Raw genomic sequence first — 12,555 nt, 5'->3', positions numbered from 1 at the left:
CAAGACCAGGAGCTGACTGTGGCTCAGATCATGAACTCCTGATTGCCAAATTCAGACTTAAATTGAAGAAAGTAGGGAAAACCACTAGACCATTCAGGTATGACCAAAATCAAATCCCTTATGATTGTACAGTGGATGTGAGAAATAGATTTAAGGGACTAGATCTGATAGAGTTCCTGATAAACTATGGATGGAGGTTCGTGACATTGTACAGGAGACAGGGATCAAGACCATCCTCATGGAAAAGAAATGCAAAAAAGAAAAATGGCTGTCTGAGGAGGCCTTACAAATAGCTGTGAAAAGAAAAGAAGCAAAAAGCAAAGGAGAAAAGGAAAGATATTCCCATTTGAATGCAGAGTTCCAAAGAATAGCAAGGAGAGATTTAAAAAAGCCTTCCTCAGTGATCAATGCAAAGAAATAGAGGAAAACAACAGAATGGAAAAGACTAGAGATCTCTTCAAGAAAATTAGAGATACCAAGGGAACATTTCATGAAAGAAGGGCACAATAAAGGACAGAAATGGTACGGACCTAACAGAAGCAGAAGATATTAAGAAGAGGTGGCAAGAATACACAGAAGAACTGTACAAAAAAGACCTTCACGACCCAGATAATCACGATGGTGTGATCACTCACCTAGAGCCAGACATCCTGGAATGTGAAGGCAAGTGGGCCTTAGAAAGCATCACTATGAACAAAGCTAGTGGAGGTGATGGAATTCCAGTTGAGCTATTTCAAATTCTGAAAGATGATGCTGTGAAAGTGCTACACTCAGTATGGCAGCAAATTTGGAAAACTCAGCAGTGGCCACAGGACTAGAAAAAGGTCAGTTTTCATTCCAATCCCTAAGAAAGGCAATGCCAAAGAGTGTTCAAACTACCGCAAAATTACACTCATCTCCCACGCTAGTAAAGTAATGCTCAAAATTCTCCAAGCCAGGCTTCAGCAATATGTGAACCGTGAACTTCCAGATATTCAAGCTGAATTTAGAAAAGGCAGAGGAACCAGAGATCAAATTGCCAACATCTGCTGGATCATCAAAAACTCAAGAGAGTTCCTGAAAAACATCTATTTCTGCTTTACTGACTATGCCAAAGCCTTTGACTGTGTGGATCACGATAAACTGTAGAAAATTCTGAAAGAGATGGGAGTAACAGACCACCTGACCTGCCTCTTGAGAAACCTATATGCAGGTCAAGAAGGAACAGTTAGAACTGGACATGGAACAACAGACTGGTTCCAAATAGGAAAAGGAGTACATCAAGGCTGTACATTGTCATCCTGCTTATTTAACTTCTATGCAGAGTACATCATGAGAAATGCTGGGCTGGATGAAGCACAAGCTGGAATCAAGACTGCCGGGAGAAATATCAATAACCTCAGATATGCAGATGACACCACTCTTATGGCAGAAAGTGAAGAGGAACTAAAAAGCCTCTTCATGAAAGTGAAAGAGGAGAGTGAAAAAGCTGGCCTAAAGATCAACATTCACAAAACTAAGATCTGGTCCCATCACTTCATGGGAAATAGATGGGGAAACAGTGGAAACCGTGGGAGACTTTATTTTGGGGGGCTCCAAATCACTGCAGATGGTGATTGCAGCCATGAAATTAAAAGATGCTTACTCTTTGGAAGGAAAGTTATGACCAACCTAGATAGCATATTAAAAAGCAGATACATTACTTTGCCAACAAAGGTCCTTCTAGTCAATGCTATGGTTTTTCCAGTAGTCATGTATGGATGTGAGAGTTGAACTGTGAAGAAACCTGAGCGCCAAAGAATTGATGCTTTTGAACACTGGTGTTGGAGAAGACTCTTGAGAGTCCCTTGGATTGTGAGGAGATCCAACCAGTCCCTTCTAAAGGAGATCAGTCCCGGGTGTTCATTAGAAGGACTGATGCTGAGGCTGAAACTCCAATACTTTGGCCACCACATGCGTAGAGTTGACTCATTGGAAAAGACCCTGGTGCTTGGAGGGATTGGGGGCAGGAGGAGAAGGCGACGACAGAGGATGAGATTGCTGGATGTCATCACGGACTTGATGGATGTGAGTTTGAGTAAATTCTGGGAGTTTGTGATGGACAGGGAGGCCTGGCGTGCTGAGATTCATGGGGTCACAAAGAGTTGGACACAACTGAGCAACTGAATTGAACTGAATTAGAGAAAGGTAAAGCCTCAAAACTGAGAGAGTTGCACCAGGCCCCTCACTCACAGCATGCATTTTGAGATAGCACTGACACAAGGTGAGTCATCCTGGGCCATAAAACAATTGACATGAATCTTGATGAAAGGCAGATTTACAAGCAAGTACATGCTTCATTAACACAGCTTAAGAAAGGCATTTTCATGAGAAAAACGCATTGGTTAGCTCAAGGTTTAAGATAAAGTTAAGTTCAGGTGGAACCAGGAGTCACCATGCAACACAGGATTCAGTTCAATTCAGTCAGTTCACTCAGTCATGTCCAACGCTTTGTGACCCCATGGACTGCAGCAGGCCAGGCCTCCCTGTCCATCACCAACTCCTGGAGCTTGCTCAAACTCATGTCCATCAAGTCGTTGGTGCCATCCAACAATCTTTTCCTCTGTCATCCCCTTCTGTGCCTACCTTCATTCTTTTGCAGCATCAGGCTTTTTTGCAATGAGTCAGTTCTTCACATCAGGTGGCCAAATATTGGAGTTTCAGCTTCAGCATCAGTCCTTCCAATGAATATTCGGGACTGATTTCCTTTAGGATTGTTTGGTTGGCTCTCCTCACAATCCAAGGGAATCTCAAGAGTCTTCGCCAACACCACAATTCAAAAGTATCAATTCTTCAGCGCTCAGCTTTCTTTATAGTTCAACTCTCACATCCATCCATGACTACTGGAAAAACCATAGCTTTGACTAGACGGACCTTTGTTGGCAAAGTAATGTCTCTGCTTCTTAATATGCTGTCTAGGTTGGTCATAGCTGTTCTTTCAAGGAGCAAGTGTCTTTTAATTCCACGGTTGCAGTCACCATCTGCAGTGATTTTGGAGCCCAAGAAAATAAAGTCTGCCACTGTTTCCACTGTTTCCCCATCTATTTCCCATGAAGTGATGGGACAAGATGCCATGATCTTAGTTTTTTGAATGTTGAGTTTTAAGCCAGCTTTTTCACTCTCCTCTTTCACTTTCATCAAGAGGTTCTTTAGTTCTTCAATTTCTGCCATAAGGGTGGTGTCATCTGCATATCTGAGGTTATTGATATTTCTCCCGGCATCTTGATTCCAGCTTCTGCTTCATCCAGCCTGGCATTTAGCATGATGTACTCTGCATAGAAGTTAAATAAGCAGGGTGACAACATACAGCCTTGATATACTCCTTTCCCGACTTGGAGCCAGTCTATTGTTCCATGTCTGGTTCTAACTATTGCTTCTTGACCTGCATACAGATTTCTCAGGAGGCAGGTTAGGTGGTCTGGTATTCCCTTCTCTTGAAGAATTATCCACAGTTTGCTGTGATCCACACAGTGAAATATTTTGACATAGTCAATAAAGCAGAAGTAGATGTTTTTCTGGAATTATCTTGTTTTCTCGATGATCCAGTGGATGTTGGCAATTTGATCTCTGGTTCCTCTGCCTTTTCTAAATCCAGCTTGAACATCTGGAAATTCACAGTTCACATATTGCTGAAGCCTGGCTTGGAGAATTTTGAGCATTACTCTACTAGCATGTGAGATGAGTGCAATTGTGTGGTAGTTTGAACATTCTTTGGCATTGCCTTTCTTTGGGATTGGATGACAGCACAGGATTAGAAGAGAAAAGAAAAAAAAATACATCAGCCACTTGCAGTTTTATTTCCTCCTGCCACTTCAGGACCTCTGGCCTTCCTACCGAGGCTATTAACATTCTCAATAGTTCTATATTTTAATACTCCACTGTCAGTAATGCCTAAGAGAAAAAGAAGATCAATAATAGAGAACCTGCAAAACACTAAAAACCAATTAGAACTAATGGAATGTACAGGATGCTCTGCTGGCAATAGCAGTATTACATATTTTTCTCAAATGTGCACGGAGTATTCTCCAGGATACACCATAAATTGCACCCCAAGTCTTAACTAATTTAAAAATTAAAAAATCATACAAAATATCTTCTATGGTGACAGTGGAATGAAACTGAAAGTCAATAACAAGTGAAACTGGAGTTTTCACATGTGGAAATGGAACAACATAGTATTAATCAATCAGTAGGTCAAAGAATACATCACAAGGAACATTATAAAATACTTAGAAATGTATTAAAATAAAAATACAACCTATCAAAAAAAATTAAAAAAAAAAATACAACCTATCAAAATATATGGGCTGCAACAAGGCAGTGCTAAAAAAGAAATTTATAGTTATAAAAACATACTTTAAAAGGAAATCTTAAACCAATAATACAACTTTACACCTTAAAGAAATAAGATATTAAAATAGCAAACTAAACCCAGAGATAGCAGAAGGAAGGAAATAATAAAATTTAGTTATAATATTGTAAATCAAGTATACTTCAGTTAAATAATTAATTAAATTTTAAAAATTGCATTGGCAAGTTGAAAGGATAAGCATGCACACACTCACCATTATTGGGGATGTATAGAAAATGTATAGGGCATATTGGCAGTATCAATAATTTAAATATCTGTATATCCTTTGGCCCAGGAATTTTTTTAAGATGCTACCATATAAAAAATATTCTCACATAGGCCTAAAGACAGCTATTGCAAGATTATTCTTAATGAAATGGGAAATCCCTGTGACCTAAATTTCCATTAATAAGTGAGTGTTTAAATAATTTATGGTAACATTCAGATTCTGGAATAGTGTAAATCCATTAAAAAGGAAGCATTCATATGGAAAGACCTACATGACATATTGGTATGTGGTCAAATGGGAAAAAAAAGGAAATTGCAGGCCAGTGTATTGAGTATGGGGGCTTCCCTGGTGGCTCAAATGGTAAAGCATCTGCCTGCAGTGTGGGAGACCCGAGTTCGATCCCTGGGTTGGGAAGATCCCCTGGAGAAGGAAATGGCAACCCACTCCAGTACTCTTGCCTGGAAAATTCCATGGACTGAGGAGCCTGGTGGGCTACAGTCCATGGGGTCACAAAGAGTTGGACACGACTGAGTGACTTCACTTTCACTTTCATATTGAGTATGATCCAATGTGTGTAAATATTATATTAATGATGATAATCTGCCCCACAGATAAAATTGCCTGGTTATGACAAAGTCTTGCTGCCCTAGGATTGAGAAGAAAGTGAGACGATAGTGAAGAGAAGAAAATTACAAAGTGATAAGGAAAGTGTAATAAAAAGAGGAAATAGAGAACTTCACATTTTTAACTGTATATCCTAAAAGGGAGAATAGTGCTTAAAGAGTATGGGTTATGGAACTAGACTGCCTGAGTTCATAGTTGGGCCCTGAACTTAGTAGCTCGGCAATTGTCTGTTATCTCACCTCTCTGAGCCCTGGTTTCTTCATCTGTAACATGGGGATAATAGTACCTATCTCATAAGGCCCTTACATGTCTGTGTGTGCATGCATGCTCAGTCGTGTCTGACTTTTTGTGACCCCATGGGCTGTAGGCCACGAGTCTCCTCTGTCCATGGAATTATTCAGGCAAGAATGCTGAAGCAGGTTGCTATTTCTTCCTCCAGAAGATCTTCTCAACCCAGGTATTGAACCCTCATCTCTTGCATCTTCTGCACTGACAGGCAAGTTCTTTACCAGCTGAGCCATCAAGGAAGCCCCAAGGTCCTTATGAGGATGGGCTAAATTAACCATGTAAAACAAAAAACAACAACAAAAACACTTAACAAAGGCTTGGTGCATAGTAAGCATTCAATCAACACTAGCTGTTATTTCTTGGGACCAGGCAGTGTGTTGTGTTTTCTGTACAGGATGTTATTGAATTGTTCCAATGACCTAGATATCACCTATGGAAGCTGACTGTTACAGAGCCCCTCTTTCTTGTACTACAGTTGCTTTGGAATTTTATTGCCCTCCTTTAATAGTTGAGGAAATCAAGGGTCAGAGAGATGGTTTTGTTCAAGGTGCCCTAGCCATATAGGGATAGTTTAATTCCAAAGCCAACAAACTCATTTTACTACTCCAGAGGGAGAAGAGAAAGAAAATAAAGAGGGAAGAGCTGGTACTGGGTGAGGGGGGAGGCAAGAGGGAACTACATTGAGTTTTATCTCTAGCAAGGGCCTGAGATACCTTTGAGGCCAATGCAGGGCCAGGCCAGCAGAAGGCGGGGTGGGTGGAGCTGAGCCAAGGGAGAAGGGATAAAAACCAGGTCCTGACTCACAGCACTCAACCTGTCGTTCGTTCGTCCTCAGTGCAGGGCAACAGGTAAGTGTTGCTTTCAGCGTGGTGCCTTCTTTCATGGTTTGCTTGCCCACCTCATGGCTGTATAAGCTGACTTTCTGACCTGATTAGATCTGGCTTTGTTTCTTAGAATCTATCCCTCTGTCATACTCTTTCCCGCCCCCTATGTCTCTTCCTGTCTTTCCCTGTTTTTAGCTTCCTTTTGTCTTTTTTCCCACTTGTTTCCTCTTCTTTGTTAGTTTACAAGATCACTCACTTTACTTCATCACTCTCTGACACTCTAGTTTTCTCTTATTTTTCCTTTGTCTGAGGTCTATAGGTATCTTCTCCTCTAAATCTCTCTCTCCCTTTCCATCTCTCTCTTCTACTCTGCATCTCTCAGTCTCTCTCTTTCTGTCTCTCTCTTCCATTCTTTCTCTTGTCTCCCAGGAAGATGTCTTGATATTTTTTTCTCACACTTCCCCTTTCCTCCCTCACTCTGACTCCTTCTTGCTTGGCAGACAGCAGAGTCCAATGGATCAAAGTTTAGAAGGCAAGGGGTAGGGAGAGAAAACAGACTTAATGTGGGGTGATGGGAATAATAATTGAAGGGAGAGATTTGAAGGAATTGAGAGATGAATAATTACCAGAAATAAGGGGAGATGGTGAGAGAAGAATTCTGTGTCACTAAAAGGGCCCTATGCTGAAAGTCAATAGATTTGTTTTCTCACCCTAATTCACTGTGAGGCAAATCATTCACCCTTTGTAAAAGAGAGCTTGCTTTTTAATCTCTACGGATTAATCATATGATGTGAACCCCAGCAGTAAAGCCAAGAAATTCACCCCTATCAGATTTCATCTGCACTACCTATAAACTTGTGAATTTCTCTCTCCACAGAGTACCCTACTCTACTAAATTCCAGGCCTGATAGAGACTTTTCTTACTACCTATAGGACTGAACCCTTGTTAGCCAACACTTCTCAAACTCTCTGAGGTAAACCACTCTTTGTGATAGGATTTAGCAAATATTTTGCCAGGAATATAGGCATTTTTAATGCAAGGTATGTTTCTATAAATGATTGAATCCTCTTTATTATGAGCAATCATATTACTATGGTACTAAATTTCCTGTGTGTAAAACAATTTGGTGTCTGCCTCATCCAATCTGGTGGAGGGTGAAGAACAACATCTGTCATATCTCTAGTCACATGCTTCTCAAAGACACGTATTTAAAACATCATGACAATGATTACAATACACATGATCAGTTTCCATACAAATACAAGAAGTCACAGTTGCAAAGAATCACCATTCTTTGCAATTCAACTAAATTCTCTCAGTTTTCAGATGAAGTGACACACCTGGCACAGATTTACTTTGCAAACCTTTACTGACACTGTATTCTAGATGATGTTTAGGATGTATGAGGGACAGAGATGATACAGGCAGGGTCCCTGCCCTTGAGAAGTTCACAGTGTTGAGGGGAAGACACATGGACAGACAATTTTCATCATAGCCTGATCAAATCTGTAATTGGTGCTGGACCCTTTATATTTGCCACTCTACAAAGACCTCCAAAGGGTAGGTTAAACTTCTTTATACACATACAGACACAGCTGATGGTAGTTTGGTACCTTATAAGTGGTAGAGCTTGGAATACATACACAGGTCTGTCTCACTCCAAAGCAGGCCTCCCACTAATCATGGCAACACTTTACTTGCTTTATAGATGCTGAGCTGTAGATGTCATTCCTGATGATACAGCCACCCTCTCCCAACATGGTTAACAGCAAGGCAATTCATGTACCCAGCATGGCGGAGTATTCCTGTGAAGAGCTAGGTCAGAGCTCTGGGTCAAATCTCATAAAATCTGTGCTACAATTAATGTGACTGGGGGCCTGCTTTCTGACTGTTTATGAATCTGTATGGACAGGCAGTTTGAAAAGTTATAGATTCAGGGAAGGTGGTGTCTTTTAAAGCATGCAAGGTTAACCTTACCATCCTTGCCCTTTAAATTGTATCACTTCCCAAAACGGTGAAGCTCCCCAGAAACTGCTATTACCTGGTAAAGAGGAAGTGAAAGGCCTGACTCAGGGCATTATACCTCTCTCAGCTGGGCAGTTTCACCATAGCATTTGCCTGTGAGGAGGAAAATGCTAAAAGACTTCTCATAATCTTTCCTTAGAAGTTGTCTCCTGGTCCATTTTACAGTCTGTATTTCACAAATTTTAAGAATACAAGGGTGTGAATAGCCAAAGCAATCTTGAGAAAGAAAAATGGAGCTGAAGTAATCAGGCTCCCTGACTTTGGACTATACTACAGAGCTACAGTAATTAAGGCAGTATGATACTGGCACAAAAACAGAAATATAGACCTATGGTCACCTAATCTATGACAAATGGAGAAATGACAGCCTCTTCAATAAATGGTGCTGGGACAGCTACATGTAAAAGAATGAAATAAGAACACTCATTGAAAGTCCATACATAAAAATAAAGTCGAAATGGATTAAACACCTAAATGTAAGGTCAAATACTATAGAACTCTTAGAGGAAAACATATACAGAACACTCTTTGACATAAATCTTTTTTCCTGGCTGTTTGCTCATATGGTAGAGAGAGAACTCTAGTGTCTCTTCCTCTTTGTATATGGGCATCAGCTTTATCAGGTTAGGGTTGTACTGTTAGGATCTCATTTAACCTTAATCACTTTTTTAAAGGTCCCGCCAATGTAGTCACATGGGGGTTTAGGGTCTCAACATGAATTTGGGATAGGGGACACAATTTCATCCATAGAACAAGAATAATACATAAAAGTCAATAGCTTTCCTATATATCAGCAATGATCAAGTGGAAGTTTAAATTAAAAACACAATACCATTTATATTAACACCCAAAGGAATGAAATAATCGGACATGACAATCTAGCAAAAGATATATACAAGATCTATACGAGGAAAACTATAAAATGCTGATGAAAGAAAACAAAGAAGAACTAAATAATTGGGAAAATATCGTAATGGATAGGAAAACCTCAATACTGTTTTTCCAAATGTAATTATAATGTTAATACAGTATCAATCAAAATCTCAGCAAGTTATTTCATAGATGTTGACAGATTAATTCTAAAGATTACCTGGAGAGGTGTGATTAAGATGGAAGAGGAGGAAGACCCTGAGCTAACTTCCTCCTACAGTCACACCAAAATGTCAAAAATTTAAACAGCAACTATTGATGAGAAAACTGGAACACTAGTAGAAAAGGTCAAATCCTAAAAGATAATTCTGTTAAAGTGCTGCACTCAGTATGCCAGCAAATTTGGAAAACTCAGCCATGGCCACAGGACTGGAAAAGGTCAGTTTTCACTCCAATCCCAAAGAAGGCAAAGACAAAGAATGTTCAAACTACTGCACAACTGCACTCATCTCACATGCTAGCAAAGTAATGCTCAAAATTCTCCAAGCCAGGCTTCAACAGTACATGAACCATGAACTTCCAGATGTTCATGTTGGATTTAGAAAGGCAGAGGAACCAGAGATCAAATTGCCAACATCCGTTGGATCATTGAAAAAGCAAGAGACTTCCAGAAAAACATCTAATTCTGCTTTATTGATTACACCAAAGCCTTTGACTGTGTAGAGCACAACGAATTGTGGAAAATTCTGAAAGAGATGGGAATACCAGACTACCTGACCTGCCTCGTGAGAAATCTGTATGCAGGTCAAGAAGCAACAGTTAGAACTGGACATGGAACAACCAACTGGTTCCAAATTGGGAAAGGAGTATGTCAAGGCTGTATATTGTCACACTGCTTATTTAACTTATATGCAGAGTGCATCATGCAAAATGCCAGGCTGAATGAAGCACAAGCTGGAATCAGGATCACCAGGAGAAACATCAATAACCCCAGATATGCAGATGACACTACCCTTATGGCAAAAAGTGAAGAGGAACTAAAGAGCCTCCTGATGAAAGTGAAAGAGGACAGTGAAAAAGCTGGCTTAAAACTCAACATTCAAAAAACTAAGATCATGGTATCTGGTCCCATAACTTCATGGCAAATAGATGGAGAAACAATGGAAACAGTGACAGACTATTTTCTTAGGCTCCAAAATCACTGTGGATGGTAACTGCAGCCATGAAATTAAAAGATGCTTGCTTCTTGGAATAAAAGCTATGACCAACCTAGACAGCATAATAAAAAGCCGACATTATTTTGCCAACAAAGGTCCATCTAGTCAAAGCTACGGTTTTTCCAATAGTCATGTATGGATGTGAGAGTTGGACTGTAAAGAAAGCTATAGTTGGACTATACAGAAACCAAAGAATAGATGCTTTTGAACTGTGGTGTTGGAGAAGACTCTTGAGAGTCCCTTGGGCTGCAAGGAGATCAAACCAGTCAATCCTAAGGGAAATCAGTCCTGAATATTCATTGGAAGGACTGATGCTGAAGCTGAAGCTCTGATACTTTGGCCACCTGATGCGAAGAACTTGACTCATTGGAAAACACCCTGATGCTGGGAAAGATTGAAGGCAGGAGGATAAGGGGACAACAGAGGATGAGATGGTTGGATGGCATCATCAACTCAATGGACATGAGTTTGAGCAAGCTCCAGGAGTTGGTGATGGACAGGGAAGCCTGGTATGCTGCAGTCCATGGGGTCACAAAGAGTCAGACACAACTGAGCAACTGAGCTGAACTGACTGACAACTAAAGATAAAAAGAAGGAACCATGATAAGACAGTAGGAGGGGAGGAAATGTGGTACTATCAAAACCCATACCTTGGTATGGGTGACTCACAAGTGGGAAGATAATTACAATTGCAGAGCCCAGGGGGATTCCCCAGTCTGAAAGTCTTGCACCAGGAAGACAAACCCCCAGAATGTTTGGCTTTGAAGGCCAGTGGGGCTTACTTTCAGGAGAGTCAGAGAGCTGTGTGAAATAGACTCCATTATTAAAGGGCGCACACAAAGTCTCACATGCTCCAGGACCAAAGGTAGAAGCAATACTTTGAAGGGAACCTGTATCAGACCCACTTGTTGATCTTGGAGAATCTCTCAAAGAAGGAGTTGACAAGTGGACTTCCATCCTGGGTACATAGACATTGACAACAGCCATTTTGGGGGACTCATGATACTATAAGAACACAAGCATCAGCAATTGCCATTTTGGAACCCTCTTTGTTGCTTAGTCAAGGAAGGAATTGGCCCTGCCCACCAGCCTGTTATCACCAGAACTGGGGTGCCTCGGGTCAACCAACTAGCCAAGCAGAGACACAACTCTACCCACCATCAGTTCAGCTGCCTTAAGACCTCCTGAACTCACAGGTACCCTGAAACATGTCTCTGTCCACTAGAGGGACCAGGATCCAACCTCACAAACTAGAGTGCTAGAACTAGCAATGGGACCCCAAGGACTGTAGCCAGAGACCTTATGACCCAGTTCTATCCACAAGTAAGACAGTACAAGCCCCAGGACTAGCTTCATCCCATCAGTGAGCAGGTACCAGTTCCAGGACCCACTGGGCGCAAGCCTCACCTATCAGCAGGCTGACACATCACCTCTGAGACTCCAAGGGCATTGCAAGTAGAAATTCTAGTCCCTGGTTGTTCCCACCAATGAGCTAGCACTAGCCCTGAGACCTCCTAGGCCTCAGACTCATCTATCAACAAGCTGACACCAGCTCTGGGAGCCCCAGGTCCTGCAGCCAGATATGCCAAGACCTGGCTGCATCCACCAGTAGACAGACACCAGCCCCAGAACCACCAAATCCCACCACTTATTTTGTCATGACCCAGCCCACCTGCCAACAAGCCAGTGCCAGATCCAGGACACCATTGTCCTTCAACAAGCCACCCCAGGAACTGGCTCCACCCTCCAGCAGGACAACACCAGCTTTGGGACACTTGACTCTGCAGACTGTTGTGTCAGGAATGAGCCACACCCACCAGTTGGCCAACAGTAGCTCTGGGAACACCAGGGGCCAGAAATCCTTGGACAGGACTCCACCCACTAGCAGGTCAACCACAGCACTGGGATACCCTGGGGCCCCACAAAGAGCCAACTTGCAATTTGGCCCCACTCATCAGGGGCTGGCAGCCTCCACAAAAGACAGGTCCAGGCAACCAGCCAGACTGGGGATCATCCACTCCTACCAGACCACTAACACTAGTCAGCTGGCCACAACAGAAGGACCCATGCAACCCACATAGAAAAATGTGAAAGTGTTAGTGACTCAG

General features: G+C 41.7%; 1 pseudogene; it reads right to left on the bottom strand.

Annotated features, from left to right (window-relative positions):
• LOC122434693 overlaps window positions 1-6,393 on the bottom strand; it is a 31,443-nt pseudogene extending 25,050 nt beyond the window's left edge.
• Between the last annotated feature and the right edge of the window lie 6,162 nt (window positions 6,394-12,555).

Source organism: Cervus canadensis, chromosome X (genome assembly GCF_019320065.1).
Source record: "Cervus canadensis isolate Bull #8, Minnesota chromosome X, ASM1932006v1, whole genome shotgun sequence".
In the NCBI taxonomy this organism is placed as follows: domain Eukaryota; kingdom Metazoa; phylum Chordata; class Mammalia; order Artiodactyla; family Cervidae; genus Cervus; species Cervus canadensis.
This window is presented reverse-complemented; position numbering and strand designations above follow the sequence as displayed.